The sequence below is a fragment of the Oncorhynchus masou genome, chromosome 32 (assembly GCF_036934945.1).
Source record: "Oncorhynchus masou masou isolate Uvic2021 chromosome 32, UVic_Omas_1.1, whole genome shotgun sequence".
Classification (NCBI taxonomy): Eukaryota; Metazoa; Chordata; class Actinopteri; order Salmoniformes; family Salmonidae; genus Oncorhynchus; species Oncorhynchus masou.
The window spans coordinates 47,494,688-47,513,666 of record NC_088243.1 but is presented as its reverse complement, the minus strand read 5'-3'; the positions used below and the strand labels follow the sequence as shown (position 1 = coordinate 47,513,666).

At 41.2% G+C, this 18,979-nt stretch overlaps 1 protein-coding gene across 6 annotated transcripts in view; it reads right to left on the bottom strand.

Annotated features, from left to right (window-relative positions):
- Window positions 1-5,279, bottom strand: part of LOC135526148 (CAP-Gly domain-containing linker protein 4-like) — a 95,433-nt gene extending 90,154 nt beyond the window's left edge. For 3 of the 6 annotated variants that reach the window (XM_064954280.1, XM_064954275.1, XM_064954279.1), the window contains exon 1: window positions 5,168-5,279. The gene's annotated coding sequence lies outside the window, so the exon portion shown is untranslated. Of the gene's footprint in view, window positions 1-2,709; window positions 2,744-5,162 lie in introns of all 6 variants that reach the window. The other 3 variants (XM_064954278.1, XM_064954276.1, XM_064954277.1) reach the window with 3 other exon arrangements.
- Between the last annotated feature and the right edge of the window lie 13,700 nt (window positions 5,280-18,979).

Here is an 18,979-nt window from a genome sequence, read left to right as displayed (position 1 = left end):
TCATAATTTATGTCCAAATACCTCCTTTTTGTTTGCGCGTTTAGTTCACAAATTCACAAGGCGCAGGCATTTAGTCCAGACGAAAAGTCAAAACAGTTCCATTACAGTTTGCAGAAACATATCAAAAGATGTATAGAATCAATCTTTAGGATGTTTTTATCAAAAATCTTCAATAATATTCCAATCTGACAATTCCTTTGTCTTCAGAAATTAAAAGGAACGGAGCTCGCTCTCACGGCCGCGCGGGTGACTGAACTCATAACATTCTGCCAGACCCCTGATTCAAACAGCTCTTATTCGCTCCCCCTTCATAGCAGAAGCTTGAAACAAGGTTCTAAAGACTGTTGACATCTAGTGGAAGCCTTAGGAAGTGCAATCAGACCAAATGTACACTGTATATTGGATAGGCAATCACTTGAAAAACTACAAACCTCAGATGTTCCACTTCCTGTTTGGATTTTTTTCTCAGGTTTTTGCCTGCCATTTGCCTACTCACAGACATCATTCAAACAGTTTTAGAAGCTTCAGAGTGTTTTCTATCCAAATCTACTAATAAAATGCACTTCTTAGCTTCTGGGCCTGAGTAGCAGGCAGTTTACTCTGGGTACCTTATTCATCCAAGCTACTCAATACTGCCCCCAGCCCAAAGAGGTTAATGATAAAAATCTGAAATAAAATGATAAAATTCTAAAAGTTCAAATTAAACTAATGCGAGAGCACCAGCCTCTGCCATATGGACACAATAATAAACTGTGATCCATTGGCGACTAAAGAAATGAGCGCATGGAACTCAAAGCCTATAGGCCAATGCAGCAGTAGACCTATAAACTTCAATCTTCAAATAAGTCAAAATACATAAAGCCGACAAATAAAAACTGTAAAAAAATATAAGGAAAATTCAGGTTCTTTCAATTGCATTTCTCTCTTTACTCAGCCTGTCCGCCTCCCATTCTATGTCTTTACTTGAGCTACTCCTTTTCCCATTCCATTTGTTTAGTACCGATGATATTTCTCATAGGGAACTAATAAAAATAAAAAATAAAAAAGGGAACACAATTCACACAATGAATGGGAAATAATTTGCATTTTCTTTTATCATATTACTCCAGTGCTAGCCTCTCTACATTGGCTTCCTGTTAAGGCTAGGGCTGATTTCAAGATTTTACTGCTAACCTACAAAGCATTACATGGGCTTGCTCCTACCAATCTTTCTGATTTGGTCCTACAGTACATACCTACACTACGGTCACAAGACGCAGCCCTCCCTATTGTCCCTAGAATTTCTAAGCAAACAGCTGGAGGCAGGGCTTTCTCCTATAGAGCTTCATTTTCATGGAATGGTCTGCCAACCCATGTGAGAGACGCAGACTCTGTCTCGACCTTTAAGTCTTTATTGAAGACTCGTCTCTTCAGTAGGTCCTATGATTGAGTGTAGTCTGGTCCAGGGGTGTGAAGGTGAACGGAAAGGCACTGGAGCAATGAACCGCCTTTGCTGTCTCTGCCTCTAACCCTATTACGGGGGCTGAGTCACTGGCTTTCTGGGTGGCAGGTAACCTAGTGGTTGGAGCATTGGACTAGTAACTGAAAGGTTGCTAGATTGAATCCCTGAGCTGACAAGGTAAAAATCTGTTGTTCTGCCCCTGAACCGTCCCTAGGAGGGGTGTGTCACTTGAGTGGATTGAGTCACTGACGTGATCTTCCTGACCGGGTTGAGACCGGTTGACGCCCCCCTCGGGTTTGTGCCGCTGTCCCCAGTCCACCTGGTTGTGCTGCAGCTCCAGTTTCAACTGTTCTGCCTGCGGCCTGTTCACCGGACGTGCTTCATTGTAGAGGTCGACCGATTATGATTTTTCAATGCCGATACCGATTATTGGAAGACCAAATACTGAATTAACACTTATTTTAACTTAATATAATACATCAATAAAATCAAATTAGCCTCAAGTAGATAATGTAACATGTTCAATTTGTTTTAAATAATGCAAAAACAAAGTGTTGGAGAAGAACGTAAAAGTGCAATATGTGCTATGTAAGAAATCTAACGTTTCAGTTCCTTGCTCAGAACATGAGAACATATGAAAGCTGGTGGTTCCTTTTAACATAAATCTTCAATATTCCCAGGTAAGAAGTTTTAGGTTGCAGTCATTATAGGACTATTTCCCTCTATACCATTTGTATTTCATTAACCTTTCACTATTGGATGTTCTTATAGGAACTTTAGTATTGCCAGTGTAACAGTATAGCTTCCGTCCCTCTCCTCGCTCCTCCCTGGGCTCGAACCAGCAACACAACGACAACAGCCACCTCACAGAAGCAGCGTTACCCATACAGAGCAAGGGAAACAACCACCCCAAGGCTCAGAGCGAGTGAAGTTTGAAACGCTATTAGTGCACGCTAACTAGCCAGCCATTTCACTTCGGTCACACTTCGGTTGATAGGTTTGAAGTCATAAACAGTACAATGCTTGACACACAACAAAGAGCTGCTGGCAAAACACACGAAAGTGCTGTTTGAATGAATGTTTACGCGCCTGCTTCTAACTACCACCGCTCAGTCAGATACTTAAATACTTGTATGCTCAGTCAGATTATATGCAACACAGGACGCGCTAGATAATATCTAGTAATATCATCAACCATGTGTAGTTAACTAGTGATTTATGATTGATTATTTTTTATGAGATAAGTTTAATGCTAGCTAGCAACTTACCTTGGCTTACTGCATTTGTGGAACAGGCAGTCTCCTTGTGGAGTGCAACGAGAGAGAGGCAGGTCGTTATTGCTTAGGACTAGTTAACTGTAAGGTTGGATCCCCCGAGCTGACAAGGTGAAAATCTGTCTTTCTGACCCTGAACGAAGCAGTTAACCCACCGTTCCTAGGCCGTCATTGAAACTAAGAATGTGTTCTTAACTGACTTGCCTAGTTAAATAAAGATTAAATAAAGGTGTTAAAAAATATATATATATTTTAAAAAACAGCGCCCAAAAATACCGATTTCCGATTGTTATGAAAACTTGAAATCGGCCCTAATTAATCGGCCATTCCGATTAATCGGTCAACCTCTACTACATTGTCCTGGACCTGCTGTTTTCGAATTGCCCTCTCTACCACACCTGCTGTCTCCAACTCTGAATGCTCGGCTATGAAAAACCAACTGACATTTACTCCTGAGGTGCTGACCTGTTGCACCCTCTACAACCACTGTGATTATTATTATTGTTTGACCCTGCTGGTCATTTATGAACGTTTGAACATCTTGGCCATGTACTGTTATAATCTCCACCCGGCACAGCCAGAAGAGGACTGGCCACCCCTCAGAGCCTGGCTCCTCTCTAGGTTTTTTCCTAGGTTCCTGCCTTTCTAGGGAGTTTTTCCTAGCCACCGTGCTTCTACATCTGCATTGCTTGCTGTTTGGGGTTTTCAGCTGAGTTTCTCTATAGCACTTTGAGACAATGGCTGATATAAAAAAAGATTTATAAATCAATTTGATTGATTGATTGGACAGCCGAGCCATTCTGGAGAGAGACTAGCCTATATTTTCATCAAACTCCCCTCCTTCTTGTCTCAAGATTTTAAAGAATACTCAAGACATTATGCTTTTCACTGACAGCTGAAACTCAATCAGCTAGGCCTATTGCCATGCGCTCTGCCCAAATTGTGGGCTTCACAAATTGGCATGATATGAAACAATCCACAGCTATATAAAATAAAAATTGACTCCTCTGTGGCCAAGTCATGCTTTCTGGTGAAATATTTATGTATAGACAGGAGTAATGATATTGTTTTGGCAAATGTATTTCTATTTACTCCTCATATGCCATACCTCCCTTGTTCTATTGGTTTTCATCACATTTCTTTCACTGTCCAAAAGCCAAAGGCACAATCCTTGTCATATTGACAGCCCATCCTAGTTGTTGCATCTTTAGATTCCCCCTCTTTCTACGTTTCTAAATGAGATTTTCTTGTCTGTCACATATTAAACAACTCTCACCAGGTGCAATGTTTAGGATGGAGTTTTCCCCTGAATTGCATTTTGTCAAATGTTTGAAAATTAAGTTTATTGGCTGCTTCATAACAGGAGTTGCGTGTTCTGTTAAAATTAATTACCATAATCTAAATATGATTTATGTCATTCTGAGCAACGTGGGTGGACTCCCCAATGCATATGGGTCTTTACATTTTTCAAATGGCCAGTAAATAAATCAAAAATTCCAGGTGACATGGTCTGGCACTACATTGTCCTTTCGGGATTGTATTATTTTACCTTTATTTAAGTAGGCAAGTCAGTTAAAGAGCAAATTCTTATTTACAATGTGGCCTACCTCGGCCAAACCCTAACGACGCTGGGGCAATTGTGCGCCACCCTATAGGACTACCAATCACAGTGATACAGCCTGGAATCGAACTAGGGTCTGGAGTGACGCCTCTACCACTGAGTTGCAGTGCCTTAGACCGCTGTGACATTCGGGAGCCTATATCTGAAATCACTATCTGTCCAACAGAAATGAACATGTCAATGTGGCAGCAATTAGCAATAGGGACTCCAAAGTGGGATAGCTCTTTGACTATTAACCAGGCCGTCTATACAATTAACAAAAGATCTGTATAGCCTATTTGGGTGTTTTGTCATTTCCCGCTAGCTAGCTAGCTAGCAGCAGCAAGATACATGATAATCTTGTCAATATACTTTCACAAACCAGCACAATGGATCCTGGTGAAGCGTGAGCTGTAAATATCATATGCATTTTATCAACTTGAAGACTCAATAGTCATATTCAACCCGGTCTAAACGAAAACAATATTTCGACTAGACCGGGTTGCTAGCTTAGTCCATTTCATGCAGACAGGGTCTGCTTCAGTAGTTGACGCTAACTACACAAGTTACCAATTCACATACACTGCTGATCACTTTCGCAGATACTAGCTACGGTGTCATTCACGAGTAAATTATGATGCTTACTCAAAATATTAAATGGATGACAATGATATGAAAAGGTAACGTTAATTTACGCTCAGTTAGCTAGCTACACAACTGCACGAATGGCCACAGCTGATCAGGCCAAGCTTGCTGCGCATAAAAACAACAACAAACCACAACCTCGTACCAATTTACCACTCTAGCTATTGGTGCAATGTCAAACACTTTAGGGAGAACGACTTACAGTACCTAGTCTTCCTATGGAAAATGTAACCGGTGAGCAATCTGTCTATGTATTTGGTCCAGGATGCTCATGATGATGAAACAAAATTCCTCAACTCGATGTTAATGTTGACGTGTGTGTTGTGAGAAACAATAGTGGTATCTGCGATTCGGCTTCCAAATAAAAGTCCCACATTGAAACGAATGCAAACCGATAAAAATAGTGAAATCAAGCCACAATTGTACTAGATAAGGCTAAAACAAGATTTGTTTAAGCAATAAGGCATGAAAACCCAGGATTTATCATGTGATAACTCCACATCGGGCCTAACAACTGCTAGGAGAGTTACCACATGATAATCCCCAGATTTGAGGACCTTAAACTGACATATGGAATTGTTTTAAGATGGTCATACAATGGATCATGTATCTTTTCTATTTATTTTAGTTTTTTAACCTGTTTTCTCCCCAATTTCGTGTTATCCAATTGGTAGTTACAGTCTTGTCCCATTGCTGCAACTCCCGTACGCACTAGGGAGAGGCGAAGGTCGAGAGCCGTGCGCCCTCTCGAAACACAACCCAACCCAACCAAGCCACACTGCTTCTTGACACAATACCCACTTAACCCGGAAGCCAGCTGCACCAATGTGTCGGAAGAAACACTGTGCACCTGGCTACTGTGTCAGCATGCACTGCGCCTGGCCGCCACAGGAGTCGCAAGTGCGTGATGGGACAAGGGCATCCCTGCAGGCCAAACTCACCCCTAACCCGGATGACGCTGGGCTAATTCTGCACCGCCCTATGGGTCTCCCGGTCACAGCCGGCTTCGACAGAGCCTGGAATCGAACTTAGGATCTCTAGTAGCACACTGCGCCACTCAGGAGGCGATGGATCATGTATCTATTTGATTTTGAAATGTAGGACCCCTTTAGGTATAAAAAAATATTTAAAAAAAATATTTGATAAAATATTGAATTTGGCCTTTACTACTATAGTCCATAGAAACGCACGGAATAACACATTCATAAACGTCAAAAAAGACAGTAAAAAATTGTTCATAAGGAATAAGGTTTCTGTGTCTGTCCTATATCTAGGAGATATAACAAAACTCAGGAAATATATATAGTGTTTTTTTTTTTTACACATATTTAACCCCTTTTTGGGTAGGCACAAAACTACCTCCATACTTCCATAAATTATTTAAACCGGTACAGTTTACCTTCAGAGGAGTTGTGTTCATGAGTCTCATTTTCCATAGAGCGGTCATATTAGTTTGTAGGCCAAACCGTTCGGACGCGACAGATGTTTTCGTGAGAAGGATGTCTCATGATCTGACAAACACCATAGTTGCTCGGCCACCTTCCACCGCAGATGCGGAAGGTTGCCATAGGCGGATTGAGACGTCTCTAGATTAAATTGAGAGATTTTGATGGGGATTTTTTTGTTATGTTACTTAGATTGACGCAACGGTGCATCAATAGACTCTAGACAAATTACACAAATATTAGCCTTGCAGCTCTTATTTCGGAACTTGAACTGTGCGAAATCACCTCACTATTCAGCCTATTGTGCGTATTGGACATTCATATTGTAATGTACAGCTGATTTTGGGTCCATGAAATGGGGTATCAGCTTACTCAGAGAATACAACTGTAAAGATGTTTCACAAATATTAGTGTCGTAGTTTTTATTACGGGTCTTTAACAGCAAGAAATAACATTTGATACTTTTTCCCGTTTGTAATAGTTTCAATTGAGACTTTTATTTTGAAGGCGAATCGCTGATCGCGCTATTGTTGTTCACGACATACCTATGTTCCAAAATGCGCACTTCCGTTTTGCGTTCTCCGGTTCTTTCAGGCTCCGTGGAAGATGGTAAAGTCAGAACGTAGCGATTGCAACTGTTCCTTTAAGCTACCCTGGGTCGTTGTACATTCAAGCCTAGCACTGAGCAGCATTATTTTCAGCGTCAAACCGCAAAATGTTTTCAGAGCCGCTATCACATAAATTAGCAGCGCGCCAGGATGACAGCACGCTGCGGACGGGCAGATTTCCTTCGCGTTCACTAACTCGTAACCAAAGAAAAAATACAATTTAGCTACCCGTGTGATGTGACACCAACCCGTCCTAGCAAACTTCTGTCAACTTGCTACTGAGACTGAATGTGTTTGACTTGCATAGAGTGGTCATATTAGAGTGCATAAAGTGGTCATAATATGGATTATGTGTATATTCCGTTTTTTTACGCAAACCCCCGATCCAACCTGTTGCTAATTTAACATGAATAGCCCATAGTCTACAGACTATTGTCTTGTCCATTGTTTTTTTTTTTTAAGAAAACCAATACAAATGTTTATCAGTGTTTGTGTATTCATTTTAGAGTTCAGTTCACTTGCTAGAACTAAGCGCATCAGAACTTCCCAGTTTATTTTCATTTAGCAGCCCGGAGTGCCTCTTCGTGGGCACCTGTGGCTCAGAACACATTTTATGATCTGAGTGGTGGTGCCTTTGGTTACTTCACCACAGACCCTGTGGTAAAGTGGGCAAAGGCTCCACCTCTCAGTGATCACCTATGTGACTCAGTGATCCAGTCTTTGTGGCAAGGACTCAAAGAGAAACCTGAGAGTACAGAGAGTACACCAAGACAAAACATTCCTATGAGGTAAGTGTTAAAACCTTTTTTTTAACATCCTTATACCATTAAGTTTATCTCCTTATAACATTATACTGTTAACAAATGTATCTTTCCATTTCTTCAGAATACAAGAGTGTATGGGTTAGTATCCACATCAATGACAACATAGAACTCAAATCAAGTTTTTCAGTTGTCTATACTTGTGAAGTCCATAGATGAGTTGTTAAATGGGTTATGTATTCCCCAGCTTGTTAATATCATCAATTTAAAAAATTACATAAATTTACCTTCTGTACAAGTTCTACCCCTTTCTGTTCCAATTTGCTCTCAGACAAGGCTCACACCTCAGGAAGGCCTCCCTTCACAGGGAGGTACAGGTTGGCAGGGGATATATAAAGTCAGTTAAGAATTAATTCTTATTTTCAATGACTGCCTAGGAACAGTGGGTTAACTGCCTGTTCAGGGGCAGAATGACAGATTTGTACCTTGTCAGCTCGGGGATTTGAACTTGCAACCTTTCGGTTACTAGTCCAACGCTCTAACCACCGGTAGGGATATCCTTGCCTTATCGCGCACCAGTGACTCCTGTGGCGGGCCGGACGCAGTGCACGCTAACCAAGGTTGCCAGGTGCACAGTGTTTCCTCAGACACATTGGTGCGGCTGGCTTCCGGGTAGGATGCGCGCTGTGTTAAGAAGCAGTGCGGCTTGGTTGGGTTGTGTATCGGATGACGCATGACTTTCAACCTTTGTCTATCCCGTGCCCGTACGGGAGATGTAGCGATGAGACAAGATTGGATAACAATTGGATACCACGAAAAGGGGGTAAAATTCACACAAAAAATAAATAAAAGAATATATACAGTTGAAGTCGGAAGTTTCCTTACACTTAGGTTGCAGGGATTATGATTTTACATCTGCAAACTGCGAAGTCAAGATCATACATTACTTTATGGGTAACCTGATGACCACCACAGCTAACAATAACAACATCATCAGCCAAATATATTTTCATGTCCGGAGTGGAATGTAAAAACGCTTACTTCGGCTCCCTTACTCAGAGTGCATGCCATTGACCCACTGTCAATCATTGCTTTTAGTGTAGGGCCATTTTCAATAGAGACAGGTGTGTAAAATAAACTGTCAGTTCTTGGAATTCTCTGTGTTATTTGAAAAATTACAGTTTTGTTGTCAGGGATACTATCGCTGTAAAGCTTGTATAGGGACTCACAATCTTCCATATCATCAGTAGTGGTGTTGGGAGGTTTACTCTCATGATCAATTTTCGTCTTTGGAAAGTTGCATCTAGAATGGTGAGCTGAATGACACTGAACACAGTCTATTCTCACGGCAATGAGTGAGAGCAGAGTAAGTGCAATCTTTGCACACAGAACAAGGTGTGGCATTCAGGCCTTCAATCTTGGGTAGATTACTAGCAGTCCGTTTCCCCGAGATTTGAGCTGGTCTAAGGCCCCACAGCAATACCTTCTCTAGCATATCAATTACTCTCTCTAGAGCAGTGATCTGAGCTCTTAGGTTGCTGTGGCTCCTGTATATCTGGGACTGAAGTGGAACTAACCTCGACTCTGTTCACTGTGATTTTCTCACGTTTCTCTGTGTACTTCTGCGGTGGCTTTGAAGCTCATCTCTGCATGGTAGTCGTTTAACACATCTTGTACTTCAGGTGCAGACCACTGGTCAATTGTTATGGCTCTGAACGTGAAGACTAGTTCGTTGCTTGGGCAGTTCCTGATGAACATGCGTGTGATGTCTGTGCGAAGATCTTCATTTGCCTTACCCTGTTCCTTCAGGCCTTCTGTAGCAGTGTCTGCTGCACAGTTCAGTCTTAGCCATTATTCATAAAAATCTTGAAGTGGGATATATGAGTATTGACTGCAGCTAAAATGCTTCCTGAGGACACTATAGATGGCATCTGGGTTAGCTAGAATGTCAGTGTCACTGTTCTTGATTCCGATTTTGACTACATCTTTTGCTCTTCCCTTGAGATGGATGAGAATCTGTTCGGCTTGCTCCTCTATTTTCATGTGCTCCTTTTAAATATAGTTTTTCATGGCCTCTTCCCATTCATCAAAGGTAATTGTGTCTGATCTCCCCCCTCTAAAGGAAGGTGGTTCCTAGACTTTTCTTTGGGTCACTACTTGGACTTGGGAGAAGTCTAGAACTTGGCTAACTGGAGGGTCAGGTCTCTGTCTTGGTTCACTTTGGCTTGTGGCTGTAGCTCCTGTTGGGCTACTGGAGCTGAAGTGCAAGATAGGACAGCAGCTAGCTGATAGCATTACCTGTTGGACTATGGTACTCATCTGGCCTATTAGCACTGAATCATCTTTGTGGTTAGGAGTGGAGGTGCTAACAACATGGGGCCTAGGTGAGTTGACTACATGATGACCATGAGAAGCTGCATTGTCCCCACTGACTTAAGGAACTTCCCCTGCAATTTCACTAACATTGACATCACCACACACACACAAGGACTACCAGTTGGGAAAGAAATAGGTGACCTCAACACACCTCTTCCCCTACCAACATTGACAGGTGTAAGCAGATCTGAACAACCAATACGGTTTAAACTCATTGTAGTAGCTCAAAATGAAAGGAAAAAAAGGTAACAAATGACAGATGTATCTGTGTTTCCTCTCGCTGCCTGTAGACTGAGAAGATAGGACGGCTCCCAGTTCAATAAGGAACACCAATCTTGATTGATGATCCGGGTCACAGCACCAATGTGACCTTCCTGGTCCCGTCCCTCAAGTCCGTGAGTCAACACAGGAAGGAGTAGTGGATGGATAGTTATTTTATTTCCAAAACTACAATCATGGGACACACACAGTATGGATGACTGATGAGTAAGTAGCCAGGATATAAACAGCAATCCCACAGCAATTCTCCATGAAATGTCTTTCAAAGTCATAGTGCATTTAACAATAATAAATAAATAAAAATTGTTTCCATGTGTAATCTCATATTCACAGCATCAGAATAAACTATCATCCTTTTTAGTATCAAAAGAAATCAAATTAAACTAAAATTACTCTGTCACACTCTTGTTGCGAAGAAATATAATACACCTAGAATGTACCACATATTTTCCTCAGCTAACAAAACCAGGCTAATACGCTGGCTGGTGCTCATGAGTTTATAAAACATATATTTTATATATTTGTCATAAATTACCTGCAATGATGGGACACACACAGTATGGATGAATGATCAGAGTCGACAGGGTACAAATGGCACTCCTAAAGAAGATGCATTCGTTAGCTAGTGTAACGGATGTGAAACGGCTAGCTTAGTTAGCGGTGTGCGCTAAATAGCGTTTCAATCGGTGACGTCACTTGCTCTGAGACCTTGAAGTAGTAGTTCCCCTTGCTCTGTTGATGTGTGCAGAGGGTCCCTGGTTCGCGCCCGGGTATGGGCGAGGGGACTGTTTAAAGTTATACTGTTACTTGCCATGTTTTATGCTAGTGTAACATATAGAGTGGCTTATTTGACGCTAAACCAACAACATTAATTACTAAACATTAATTGCTAATGTACGAGGTAAAATGTGGGTTTTATGATTTAATGTCAACTTTACATTTCTATCCCTAGACCATTCAATTGTCAACTCACCCACAGCAATTCTCCATAATTCTGCTGTGGATTACCCAGAATCCCATACCTTTATCACTGAGTGTGTAAGACAATGTAAACACAGTAATCCACCAGGAGGTGGCATAATGTCCATTTTATGTTAGAATTTAACAATTTAATCATACTGTTACAAGAGCAACTGTTGACAATTTGCAGAGCCTCGCTGTACAGTGGAAAAACAGGAAAAGTTCAGGATTGGAGGAATACATGACCAGGACAGTGGAGGATGACCTGGTGGAAATTAAGAATAAATGCTGCTCATGCTGCAAAGAATTTCCACTGTGTTGTTAGCAGATGCTGAGACGGTACAACCTGCTGACTGATGCATACCATATACTTGGCCTTGGATACCAGTTCCTACTCACCCTCTCCGTTACCCAGGTAGTTCCTACTCACCCTCTCCGTTACCCAGGTAGTTCCTACTCACCCTCTCCGTTACCCAGGTAGTTCCTACTCACCCTCTCCGTTATCCAGGTAGTTCCTACTCACCTTCTCAGTTACCCAGGTAGTTCCTACCCACCCTCTCAGTTACCCAGGTAGTTCCTACTCACCCTCTCAGTTACCCAGGTAGTTCCTACTCACCCTCTCAGTTACCCAGGTAGTTCCTACTCACCCTCTGTTACCCAGGTAGTTCCTACTCACCCTCTCAGCAACCCAGGTAGTTCCTACTCACCCTCTCAGTTACCCAGGTAGTTCCTACTCACCCTCTCAGTTACCCAGGTAGTTCCTACTCACCCTCTCAGTTACCCAGGTAGTTTCTACTCACCCTCTGTTACCCAGGTAGTTCCTACTCACCCTCTCAGCAACCCAGGTAGTTCCTACTCACCCTCTCCGTTACCCAGGTAGTTCCTACCCACCCTCTCAGTTACCCAGGTAGTTCCTACTCACCCTCTCAGTTACCCAGGTAGTTCCTACTCACCCTCTCAGTTACCCAGGTAGTTCCTACTCACCCTCTGTTACCCAGGTAGTTCCTACTCACCCTCTCAGCAACCCAGGTAGTTCCTACTCACCCTCTCAGTTACCCAGGTAGTTCCTACTCACCCTCTCAGTTACCCAGGTAGTTCCTACTCACCCTCTCAGTTACCCAGGTAGTTTCTACTCACCCTCTGTTACCCAGGTATTTTCTACTCACCCTCTGTTACCCAGGTAGCTTGTGAGTGAAGTTTCTCTACCTTAAAGTATATCAAGAGCACTTGGGTAACACCGAGAGGCCTTCATGCTGATGGCCACCGGGAAGGACATCCTAATGGCCCTGGATACTGACATGGTGATCCATAGAGTTGCAGAGAAAAGCCAGCTGTTGTGACATATTTTCTATAACTTGCTTACTTACCATTATTTTACTCCTACATTTCTAATGTCTTTTTTTCCTGTCTGTGATATTGCTGTCCAATACTTTGACAGAGTAAAGCCAGCCAGCTGACCTTGAGCAGCAGTTAGACAGTTCTATGTTTCAGTGAGTATTGTGGATATTTTAGCATCTCTTTTTCACTCTAAGCTTCAGGTGATGTAGATGAATCATGACTCATGATGGCTTGTGCTGCTCTCTTACAGGTTACGTTCTATGTTTGGAGAGGTGTTCAACCATTGTTTTTTAGAAGGTGTACTCCCATGACTTAAAGCCAGCCAGCTGACCCTGAGCAGCAGTTAGACAGTTCTATGTCTCAGTGAGTATTGTGGATATTTTAGCATCTCTTTTTCACTCAAGGCTTCATGTGATGTGAGGTAGTTTAATCATGACAAATTCAGTGTGTTTTCTGTAGAGGTTTTATAACAATGTGCAGCATTTGTGTGTGCGTTCCACAGACTTTTTAAAGTAGTACTGCAATGGTGATCAATGGTTGTGATGCAGCTAGGTGGTTGTATTAGGGACTAGTCGTGTGTGCATTAGCAGGGCGGCCGTGGGGGAGTATACGGGGGCCAGTTCTGGTGGGCTGGTCTGGATCAAAGTCCTGGGCTGTTTTTTTACTCCCAGTCCATCCCTGACTGTATGTATTGTATTGTCATAAAACATTTAATTATAATGATAACATTCACCTAGGAATTCACTTGTTGAAGGCCACAGGACTAAAAATGATCAAATTCAACAACCATCTCCATGTTACTAACAAATATAGTCATGGGTGGTAATGCTACAATTCACTCAAAGGCAAGGCACACAGGGAAATTATATTGGGGCTTAGTGGGCGCATTTTTTAAATTTATTTTTTATACACCTCAAATGTGAACCCCCTACAGGATCACAGTGACTCTATCGGTTTAAGTGAGGACTACAAAATCAATTTAAGTAACTGGACTCAGATATACTAAGTGCAATGGGTTTCCTCAAATGTTTTGAGTAATGACAGGGTTTACAGTGTATGATCAATATATTATGCAAGTTTGATTTACATTTTAATAATTCTACTTTTTCTGTATTTAAACTATTTTATTTTGTTGTGAAATTAATCTTGCTGCTCTGTGTGCCACTGACTTCTTTACTTTTTGACTTTGTTTTGCATATATGTTAACTTCCTATAATTCTTATTATACTGTATTTATTCCTATATATATTTATTCCTCATTTGTAAATGTTGTTTATGGACTCATGTTGTAAAATATCTGTTTATTTTTCCCCCTTCTGGAACAATAAAGACTTACTGAGCTGAACATTTGAACATACTTTTGTTAACATATTTCTGAACTTGCTTATTAGTGTCTCACCCCTCTCCTCACTTGTTTCTACCCTCATCTCTTCTCTTGTCACCTTTTGTGTAATATATTGATCCAAGTGAGGCTGAAGTACAGTCGACCAGAGAATAGAATTAAAGGTGTTCCCCTTTCAGGCCCACTATTAATAGAGTCCTCTTGGGAAGTGTGGGTATATTTACTGCAGTGAGCCTAAAACAAAAGCTTCTTTAGGATCGGTGGGTCCCCCATGGGAGGTTTGAGCTAACGCAGGCTAATGCAATTAGCATGAGGTTGTAAGTAACAAGAAAATTTCCCAGGACATAGACATATCTGATATTGGCAGAAAGCTTAAATTCTTGTTCATCTAACTGCACTGTCCAATTTACAGTAGCTATTACAGTGAAAGAATACCATGGTATTGTTTGAGGAGAGAGCACAGTTTTGAACTAGAAAAGTTATTAATAAACAAATTAGGCACATTTGAGCAGTCTTGGTACAACATTTTGAACAGAAATTAAATGGTTCATTGGATCAGTCTAAAACTTTGCACATACACTGCTGCCATCTAGTGTCCATAATCTAAATTTTCCCTGGGCTGGAACAATACATTATGGCTTTTCTCTTGTATTTCAAAGATGATGGTACAGATCTAATGTGTTATATTTTTCCACATTCCTTTCACATTTCCACAAACTTAAGTGTTTCAAAGTCCTTTCAAATGGTATCAAGATTCAGGGCCTGAGCTACAGGCAGTTAGATTTGGGTGTCATTTTAGGTGAAAATTGAAAAAAAGTGTCATCATCAAGAGGTGATTAGACACTCTGAAGGTGAACTAAAATGGTCTTCAACAAAGATTTAAAAGACTTAAACTTGAACTTAAGCTAGTATAACAATATATATTTGGTGGCTTGTTTATGTAAGGTAAAAGGTATGCCTAATGACAAGGCTGGTGAAAACTATAAACAAGAAGAATTAAGAAAACTGTAAGTAACACCAGATCATGGCTATACATTACATATCTTCAGCATCGACATCCTTAATAAGAAAGTCCCTAACTTCAGCAAGAGCAATGACTTCACCCATGGATTTGGGCCTTTTACTCAGTAGATATACATTTGATCTGATAATTGTATTTCAAAATAGGAAAAGCACTCGAACATCTGAGTCAGCTTGCGTGGGAATAATTAGATTAAATCTTAGAGAAAATAAAGACCCGCACACTTGCCAGTATCACTTTAGGTTTTGTACAGGCGTCCTTTCGAACTCAGTTGCCGGAGAGGAAGGAATCCGCTCAGAGGCCAATAGTGACTTTAAAACAGTTACAGGGTTTATTGGCTGTGATAGTGGGGTCACTGTAGGGGTGCCTTGTACGGTACATGCATTGTACCATTAAGTATAGGCACACAGGTGTCCTCTTGCGTTTCGTACCTTAAAATAGTCAATAGTGTATCATAGGCCTTTTTATGGTACCACCACAGTGTCGAAGCCATAGGTACCTTGTAAGTGGCAAAAATGTATATCTTCTAAATATCAGGTCCCTAACACTTAACAATCTCTCTGCCATCACTCTTCTGACACAAGTGGAGCGAATTCAAGGGGAACCCCAACCAGAAATTGAACCTTGGTCCAGTGATTGTCAAGCCACCACCTTAACCATTACACCAAGAAGTCCATACCAAGGTTCACTACAATATTATTTACAACTCTTCATTGTCACATTCTTATGTAAGCCATTACAAAGAGCAGGTTGGCGTTTATAGTCAAAAGTCTTGCCCGGAAGGCAGAACTGACCGTAAAAATGTATGAAAACTAAATTATCAAATCATTTGGTCATAATTTAAGGTTAGGATGAGGCATTTGGGTTAGTCAGGTTAAGGTTAGGTTTAAAATTAAAAGATTGCATGACCTTGTGGCTGTGCCAGCTAGTGACCACTCTGCAGAGCTTCCTCGAGTACAGGTATTCCAAAACTGGGGTACAATGCTGTTGGGGGTACGCAAAATAAAAGTATGATTCACATTTAAAAATACAAATGTCTATATATACATATTTACACTACTGTTCAAGAGTTTGGGGTCACAGACACCTCACAAGTCCTCAACTGGCAGCTTTATTAAATAGTACCCGCAAAACACCAGTCTCAACGTCAACAGTGAAGATTCGACTCCGGGATGCTGTCCTTCTAGGCAGAGTTGCAAAGAAAAAGCCATGTCTCAGACTGGCCAATAAAAAGAAAAGACTAAGATGGGCAAAAGAACACAGACACTGGACAGAGGGACTCTGCCTAGAACGCCAGCATACCGGAGTCGCCTTTTCACTGTTGATGTTGAGACTGGTGTTTTGCGGGTACTATTTAATGAAGCTGCCAGTTGAGGACTTGTGAGGTGTCGCTTTTTCTCAAACTAGACACTCTAATGTACTTGTCCTCTTGCTCAGTTGTGCACTGGGGTCTCCCACTCCTCTTTCTATTCTGATTAGAGCCAGTTTGCGCTGTTATGTCACGGGAGTAGTACATAGCATTGTTCGAGATCTTCAGTTTCTTGGCAATTTCTCACATGGAATAGACTGATGAGTTTCAGAAGAAAGTCTTTGTTTTTGACCTTTTTTTGCCTGTAATCGAACCCACAAATTCTGATGTTCTAGATACTCAACCAGTCTACAAAAAGGCCAGTTTTATTGCTTCTTTAATCAGGACAACAGTTTTCAGCTGTGCTTACATAATTGCAAAAGTGTTGTCTATTGATAAACTTGGAATAGCTAACACAACGTGCCATTGGAACACAGGAAGGATGGTTGCTGATAATGGGCCTCCGTATGCCTATGTAGATATTCCATACAAAATCAGCCGTTTCCAATAGTCATTCACAACATTAACAATGCCTACAATGTATTTCTGATCAATTTGATGTTATTTCAATGGACAAAAAAATGTCCTTTTCTTTCGAAAACATGGAAAGTTTGAGGTCTAAGTGACCTCAAACCTTGAACGGTAGTGTGTGTGTATATATATGTATATTTGTTTTAACATGTGTTTTTCTTCATATTTTCAAACAGTCCATTTATATTTTCCAATGGGGATATACATTTGGGTGAGGTTTTTATCTCACCTGAGTAGCCTCGTTTCACTGCCAAAAATAACATTCAACCATCTAGTGTTCAGCGAAATAACAACACAATGTCAAATACAGGTAGCCCAGTCAAATAATTAGCATCCAATCACATTAACCATTACTCTCTCGCAGGAATTCCACCAACGGTCCGTATGTAGCCAAACGTAGCTGCTGCTCATGTTGGTATCTGTACTGATGGAGCAAAAGCCATGACAGGGAGACATAGTGGAGTGGTAACAAGTGTGCAAGCAGTTACTCCCGACACCACTTGGGTACATTGCAGCTTCCACAGAGAAGCTCTTGCTGCCAAGGGAATGCCTGACAGCTTGAAAGACGTTTTGAACACTACAGTGAAAATGGTTAACTTTGTTAAAGCAAGTTCCCTAAAGTGTTGTGTATTTTCTACACTATGCAATGATATGGGCAGCGACCATGTAACGCTTTTACAACATACAGAAGTGCGCTGGTTATTAAGGGGGAAAGTATTGACACATTTTTTTTTAAATTGAGAGACGAGATTAATGTTTTCTTTGCTGACCATAAATTTCACTTCAGTTTCTCACATGACTGGCCTATCTGGGTGATGTTTTTTCTCGCCTGAATAATCTGAATCTAGGATTACAGGGACTCTCCGCAACTAAATTCAATTTGCTGGACAACATTGAGGCTGTGATTAAGAAGTTGGAGCTATTCTCTGTCTGCATTAACAGGGACAACACACAGGTCTTTCCATCATTGTATCATTTTTCTGTGTGCAAATAAACACAAACTTACAGACATGTCAAATGTGATATAGTGAAGCACCTGAATGAGTTGGGTGCGCAATTACACAGGTACTTTCCCGAAACAGATTACAAAAATGACTGGATTCGTTATTCCTTTCATGCCCTGCCTCCAGTCCACTTACCGATATCTGAACAAGAGAGTCTCATCGGAATTGCAACAAGCAGTTCTGTGAAAATTGAATTTAAGCAGAAGCCATTGCCAGATTTCTGTATCCTGCCTTGGCAAATTGTGCTGTTAAGACACTGATGCCCTTTGCAACCACTTACCTACCTACGTGAGAGTAGATTCTCGGCCCTCACTAGCATGACAATTAAATACAGGCACAGACTGTGTGTGGAAAATGATTTAAGACTGAGACTTTCTCCAATACAACCCAACATTGCGTTATGTGCATCCTTTCAAGCACACCCTTCTCATTAACCTGTGGTGAGTTACTCACAATTTTTTATGAACAATAAGGTTTTTATATGTAAAATGGTTAAATAAAGAGCAAAATTATTGATTGTTATTATATTATTATTTGTGCCCTGGTCCTTTAATAAGAGCTCCTTGTCGCTTCCCACGAGCCTGGTTGTGACAAACTCACACTCATTCTTATGTTCAATAAATGTATCGAATAGTGTGTGTGTGGCAGGCTTACAATGATGGCAAAAAAAACAAAATTTGAGAGTGCGCTGACCCTGGTGCTAGAGGGGGTATGCAGCTGGAGGTTGAATGTTTGAAGGGGTACAGGACTATAAAAAGTTTGGGAACCACTGCTCTAGTACAATAGTAAGCTCATTAAATACCAACCTGCTTATAAAGCAGACATGCGAAAACAAATATTAACATAACCATAGATCACTTAAACTGGTACAACACTTCAACTAACGGGTGGCCAGAAAGAACTAACTGAAAGTCACTCCCCCACTAATCCATAATCCACCCTGTTAAACAGAAATATAGCGTCACCGTACCCATTTTGTTGCGAGTGTGTGATGAGTGTACCTTTA